This window comes from Crocuta crocuta, unplaced genomic scaffold (genome assembly GCF_008692635.1).
Source record: "Crocuta crocuta isolate KB4526 unplaced genomic scaffold, BGI_CrCroc_1.0 scaffold301, whole genome shotgun sequence".
Classification (NCBI taxonomy): domain Eukaryota; kingdom Metazoa; phylum Chordata; class Mammalia; order Carnivora; family Hyaenidae; genus Crocuta; species Crocuta crocuta.
Genome location: NW_027527544.1, coordinates 590,289 through 597,688, shown reverse-complemented (window position 1 = coordinate 597,688; position 7,400 = coordinate 590,289). Strand labels below are relative to the sequence as shown.

The following is a 7,400-nucleotide window of genomic DNA, read 5'->3' as shown; positions in this document are numbered from 1 at the left end:
GACATTTACATAATTAACTGTTAGATTCAGACCTTAGCACATTCCTGCCAACCATTGGCGTTTAAATACAGTAACAGCGATCCCACTGCTTATACTCACTGTTGTAAGTGGATTACCCCGGGCATTCTGTTGTTGGACAGCAGCAACCAAATCAAATTCCAGTCTCCAGACTACCAGTCTTTGTCCCCCTAAATAAACCTAAATAAAGCCTCAGTTGACCTAGCACTATAAACCCAGAGAACCCTAACTCATATGAAGGGAAGGGATGGCAAAACAGTTCCAAGAAATTAAGATAAAATTGTCCATAATTCATCCCAAGGAACACCAATAATTTTGTTCTAAATACACTTAAATTAAATATATTGTGATATTTTAATATATTCAACTCAGTTTCACTGTCCTACAGAAAAAGAAAATTCTTCTACATAAACGCTAGAGACATTTCATATAAACACTCAAAATGCACATGATACCCAGTAAAATAAGGCACTACTTATATGTATACTTATGGGGAATTGTTTTTAATTTTTTTTTACATTTATTTATTTTTGAGAGACAAAGAGAGACAGAGCATGAGTAGGGGAGGGGTAGAGAGAGAGGGAGATACAGAAGCCAAAGCATGCTCCAGGCTCTGAGCTGTCAGTACAGAGCCCAATGCAGGGCTCGAACCCATGAACTACAGGATCATGACCTGAGACGAAGTTGGAGNCTATTGTTCATATAAATAAAATGCTCTAAGAATTTAAGCTCTGCTAATGCAAAGAAGTCAGAAAAGTCTCTAATCTTACTGACTTCTAACATAAGAGAAGGCACATTACAGATCATTTTTTAAGATGTTAAAGTCTGTAAAAATGGCAAGAATGGGGCGCCTGGGTGGCTCAGTCGGTTGAGAGTTCAACTCTTGATTTCTGTTCAGGTCATGATCTCGCGGTTTTTGAGTCTGAGCTCTGCATCAGGCCCTGTGTGGACAGTGAGGAGCCATTCTCTCTCTCTACCCCTCCCCGCTCACTCTGTCTCTCTCAAAATACATAAACTTAAAAAAAAAAACTTTTTAAATGGCAACAATACCAATGAATTTAAGGTTTACCTCATTATAGAACTGTGTCTTTCACTTTACAGAACATATGGATTCATTACTTAGGATTCTTTAGAGTATCCAAATTGATACCAGACTGAAAACTAGGAGAGGCCTTCATAAGACTTTCCTTCCTTCTACACCTCAGAAAGATAACCACCTAGAACAATGAATTATAGAGTCCTAGAATATCATTAGAAGAAACTGTAAAAAATAAAAATTGTGGCAAGGAAGGAAACTAAAAGGGTGCTTTGAGTTGGAAAATGGAAGTGAAATTTTTTAGCAGTACTTCTCACAAATGCAACATGACAATCCCCTGGAAGGCTTATTATCACACAGCTTGCTAGGCCCAGCTCCTAGTTTCTGATTCCGTAGGTCTGGGGTGTATTTCTAGTAAGTTCCCAGGTATGCTGATGCTGTTGGTCACCTTACCATAGTTTGAGAACCACTACCTAAATGTGAGCTCCTTAGAAAACTAGCTCTGAGGAAGGGGTTTATGGAATGTTGTGATTAACAAATTTAACAAGACCTTTCACTGTGTGACTTTTTAGGGTCCTTAATATATATTTAATCTATATCTGCAAATCTCCAGAAAAGGAATATGATACATCTGTCATATTTATTTAATTACAGAGCCCTTTATCAAAGAACATTTCACTGAATTAACAACTTCTTAGCCGTTGGGTTATGCCCTTTGAAATGACCTAACAATTCTCTTCCATATAACAGGCCACCTAATACATGAAGACGATAACTGATTTCCCCCGAAGTGTCTCTTTTCCAGGATAAACATGTCTAGTTTCTTCATGAGTTGGCCATATAAAATGAACAGAAGTCTCTGCACCATCTTTATCTCATAAAATACAGTTTCCTACACTCAGTGCAATACTCCAAGTGAGGTCTGACAAGTGTAAAATTGATCAGGACTATCTGTTTCCTTGTTTTTAAACACAATGTATTAATGTAGTCTAAGATATCCCTAGCTTTTGGGACAGTTTTCTTGAAAATAAACCAAAAAGAAAAAAGAAAAAAAGAAAATAAACCAAACAATCAACAACAATGTATTTTAAGATTTTTAAGAGAAAAGATTTAATTTTCCTCAGAAAAAAANGGAAAAGGGGGAGAAGGAGAGCAGCTAACTCTTGTAGCCGGGAAGCAGGCTGATTCAGAAGGTTAAACAACTAACTATAAGTAAACCTATAGTGGGACACAGCTCTTCTATCCCAGCCTAATCGAATTACCAAGAACATTCCACAAACACATATTTTGTATTTCTTGTACTGAAAGGTAAAGTAATAAATAATACTGAGAACTCTAAAATAAGCTGGCAAGGGGTGCCTGGGTGGCTTAGTCGTTTAAGTGTCCGACTTTCGCTTAGGTCATGATCTCACGGTTTGTGGGTTCGAGCCCCGCGTCGGGCTCTGTGTTGACTGCCAGCTCAGAGCCTGGAGCCTATTTCAGAGTCTGTATCTCCCTCTCTCTCTCTGACCCTCCCCTCCCCTGCTCACGCTGTCTCTCTCTCTCTCTCTCTCTCCTAGAAATAAATAAAAATATTAAAAAAATAAAATAAGCTGGCAAATATTTTTTATCTTATTTGCCTAATCTGGTCAATTAGAAGATACTACCTGGAATAAGAATCTGACCTATAAGAAAACACTGTTATAGATTAGTTATGTCTACCATATGTTAGGGAACAGAAAGTTGTGGCAGAGCCTCATCAAAGCAATTTGGAAATCTAATAAACGACACCAGAATTAAGATTTTTTTCAATGTGGAAACAAAATAAAGGAGAAGGGTGGCAGCTTGGACCTATAGGATAGGGTCAGACTATCTTTTCCTAAAATACTGGGCACTTCCTGTGACACAACGGCTTATATTTGGACTTCAGAGACTAAGGCAGTGATGTTTAAAACTAAAGTTGATCACTTCCCTCTGCCTCCTTCTCATCAAAGGGTGTGAGTCAGCCCACAGCTGTCCGAAATCATGTGTATGCCTGTATTAGAGATTAAATAATGTGACAAGTATACAGAATGAGAACACAACACTGAGGTGTTATTCAAGCATGTTCTTTTCTCATTAAAGGAAATAAAGAAGAACGTAAACTGTGCTCTTTAGGTTCAATTAGGAAAAAGTCTTACTAATGAAAATATTTAAATCTAAGACTGACACATTCACACCCGCCAAATTAAGTGTATTTATCTTAAAAATGTAACTACTTTTTCATGATCTCAAAATTAATAGTTCTCAGGGTGCCTGGGTGGCTTAGTCGGTTAAGCGTCCGACTTTCGCTTAGGTCATGATCTCGCGGTTCGTGGGTTCAAGCCCCGCGTCGGGCTCTGTGCTGACTGCCAGCTCAGGGCCTGGAGCCTATTTCGGAGTCTGTGTCTCCCTCTCTCTCTGACCCTCCCCTGCTCACGCTGTCTCTCTCTCTCTCTCTCCTAGAAATAAATTAAAAAAAAAAAATTAATAGTTCTCACCTATGCTTTCTCTTCAAAAGAATAAAAATAAATAAAATGACAATGGCTGATGTAACCTGTATTATTGCCTTAAATAAAATACGTAGTTGTAGAATATATTTCCTAATGCATTGGAGGATACTAAAGCTGATATTTTAATGCAAAACATCTTTATTCAATTGCAATCACATACAAGCATTTGCTGGAAAACAGCAGATCATAAGGCCTGAAAATTAAGAACCACCTCTGAAAAATCTCTACTCCAATTATCTAATCAGTTCTCTCACCTTGGGTCTGATTTCATTGAAGGAAACACTATTCAAAGTTGCAAATGTTGACATTTTTCTCTTAGGTGAACAAAATTCTTTTTCTTAGGATATATTTGCTGAATACAGACTATGTACAAGGAGATCATGGCAAGTTACAAACATGACTAGCAGATGGCCTCTGCCCACAAGGTTCTTTAGTGTCAACGATAATGAAGATAAAAGAGAGATACCAAGAACTCTAGTCCAAGACTGACCATGGTGGATGCTCCTTGAGGAGAGAAAGGAGGCATAGTTCTATGGGGCAGGTACATTTAGATGACCTGGAAGACCCATGAAAAGCTCTTCTGGGCTGGCCTTTTAAGGACTGGTAGGATTGGGATGTGCAAAGATGGTGAGGAAAGACATCCTAGGAAAACAAAACAGTGAGAGGGCTTGGAACTGAATAAAACAAGAAACATAAATAAGGAACAGTGAGTGGTCAGTAGGGGCAAAGTATAAGAATCAAAATCAGAAGTGAAAAATGAAACTGAAATGGGGGTCAAAAGCCCTATCATGGAAGCACTTAATATTAGGCTAATATATTCAAACTATTTGATAACATTCAAGATTTTAGACCAATACTTCATTACTTAGAAAAATATATATACATACAACAGACTTATGGGTAGGTTGAAGAGAACATTCAAGGGAGAGGCTAGTAAGAGGCTACTGACAACAGACCAGATTGAGAAATAATGAGACCATGTGTTAGAATGGTGGCAAGAGGAATGGAAAGAAGGGGAAAGATGGGAAAGATATGGCTATTGGGTGATTTCTTTGGCCACTACACTTGCCATGCATCTTATCCCTCATTCAAACCAAATCTTCCCATTCTCCATTTCTTTTATGTCTCTCTAATTGTGTACTAATAGTTCATCTGCCTAATGAACTCCTATCCTATTCAGATGTAACAGCCTCTAAAAACTTTCCCCAGGTTCTACTACCCACCTCATTAGACAGAGGTGCTACAGACTCTCAGTATTTGCATATAACTCAATTACAGCAAGTAATTAAACTGTATTATAATTTTTGGTATGCCTATCCATTTCCCCCTCAAAACTATAAGCTTCCTGAGGGAAGAGTCCATGTATTATTAGTATTGATTCAACCGGTCTTTCATAACAACTGGTAAAAAAAACTTGGTAAGAATAGGATTTGACAAGCGCAGAATAAATGAAAACGTACAAGGGGAGGAGCTCAAAGACTAAGTGACTAGAAGTGGGAAACCATGGACTGTGCCTCTAATTATGAAATAGCACTGCAAAAGTAACATATGATTATGAAATAAATACATTTAGGGCAAAGTTTCTAGTGAGACGGCACCTGAACATTCCTTTTTAGCAAGAGAAACTATCTTTTGAAACGTATGGAAAACTTCTATTTATGCTCCCCTTGCAGCAACACTTTTTGTTCTAAAAGAATCATCTGATTTCCCCTAACAGTTAAGGAGAAGTGGAGCAGCTAGACACATACTGTTTGGGGGAAGAGGGTACAGCCAGATGCTTTTTGGTTTGGCATGGAACTAGCACAATAGTACTCAAAGTATGCGCCAAGGGTGTCTCGGGTGCTACAGCAAATTCATGGAGAATGTACAGATATTTTATATTTCTGAACAAAATGCATTGATACTCAACATCTGTTGTACACAACACAAACTACCAGCCTAAGGTAGTTACCATTTTTATCATTAGATAGTTCTATATTCATTTCCTTTGTGAAGCTGGATTTTCAGCTGTGGTTAAAACAACCTGCTATATGAAAAATCAATATGGAACAGGAAATGGAGGTGGCAGTATCCAATAGGATTCCAATGGTTAGGGAAGTTTGGTAGGTCCTAATAGGCACACACATCCTATTAGTAACTGCATGCCTATTTAAGGTTGAAATAAAAATATTACTTTCTTTCAATTTAGGTGTATTACTTTTTCAAATGGCTCCTAAGCTGTCAGGATATAAAAACTTATTAAGTTGTTTGCATCTAATTACTTAATAAATGGAATTATTAGGTATTTCTTTTGGCCTATGGCTGCTATGAAAAAATCAGTGTGACAATTAAGGGTACCAACAGCTCAGAAAGTTTGGGAGATTCCAGCCTGGAGACACACGGAATCTTGCCATTTGTCTCCCAAATCTATTTGGCACTCCAAGCTTAAATGGGCTGAGAAGTTCCTTCTCTGAGGAAGGAAACAAAGATCCCTTGGAAGATTCAAAATTACAGAAACTTCTCATATAAATTACTCGTAAGAGTAACATCACTAGCCACATCACTCAGTTGTAGATTATACCTAAGTTAGCTCCTCCTCAATTAGCCACCCTGGTTCTGAGTCTGCCTGTAGAAGAGATCAGGGATATAAAAACTAAAACAACAATGTCACTAAGTGGCTGAAACACTGGGAAATCAGGCCTACTGTATTATGGAACGGGCAGAGGTAAGTGAAATGCTACACCGAAAAGTTCCCTTCCCATTTCCTAGCACTGCTGAAAATTACTGCTAGCCTAGCTAGGGCAACTTATGTCTCAATTACCATGGTGATTCCTTTAGTGTCCCTGGAACTGTTCTGGGTACCAGAAAGCCTGGTTTAGGTGCTCTGGCTTTGATCTAAGACTACAAACTAGCAACAGTAGGCAAGAAGATCAAGAGTAACAGAAAATGGGGACTTTGCACAAACTAATTTAGCATTCCATTATCTTTTCTTCAATACAAGAGTCAAGACCTACTCTTCTAGACCTAATGTGTAATCCTAGAGTTCTTAAATCTCCCATGGAAATGAGGTTTGTCAGGGAAAGAAGGACATTCTTATATGACCAGGGGCTGTGGTTGTTTGAGTAACAAATGTGATCTCATTGGTATCCTAAGCTTGTTCAGTGGTGGACATCAGTTCCACATTTAGAAAGTAAAATAAATAAATAAGTAAGTAAAAGTTGTTAGAGTAGACAGCTATGTGAGAAAAGTAAAAACCCTAAGCCTGATTTCTTCATGTGTAAGACTGAAACAATAGCACCAATCTCATAGTTATAAATGAGGTCATGTACACAACATACTTTGCTCACAGCTTGGCAAAGAATGAATGCTCAATAAATAGTAGTATGACTTGTCACCATCATGGTGGCAATTATTCTGTAAAAGGAAAAACAAGAGAGCTGCCGAACTGGTAATAAAAATACACACAGAAAATACAGATAAATGAATAAGAATAGGGGTAACTTGCAGGAAGTCTGTTTGCTTAACTCTAGGGATGCCTGGGAGTTTGGTCTCCTAGATCAAGTTTGGAATGAAATATACTAGCTTTATAGAGTGCTGTTTTAAGTCTGAAACTCCCTTAGAGGCACTCTGTACTAGTCTGGACTGTTTGTTAAAAATGTATAGATTGATGGTTTGTATCTGACAACTAATTATGCAGCCTACTTTCAGCTATATGATCAGTAGAGTATCAAAGATTCTCAGTAAACTTGTGCCTTGGCTCCCCAGAAACCAAGGTTATCTTAGACATTTTGGTGGTTCACAATTAGAAGACAAAGCATGTCCTGTATGATTAAAATTGGCCTTAGGAGCCGTTTTTC

General features: G+C 38.0%; 1 protein-coding gene across 1 annotated transcript in view; it reads right to left on the bottom strand.

The window, feature by feature from the left end:
* PRRG1 (proline rich and Gla domain 1) overlaps positions 1–7,400 on the bottom strand; it is an 87,091-nt gene that overhangs the window by 68,252 nt on the left and 11,439 nt on the right. The gene's annotated exons all lie outside the window — the stretch shown is intronic.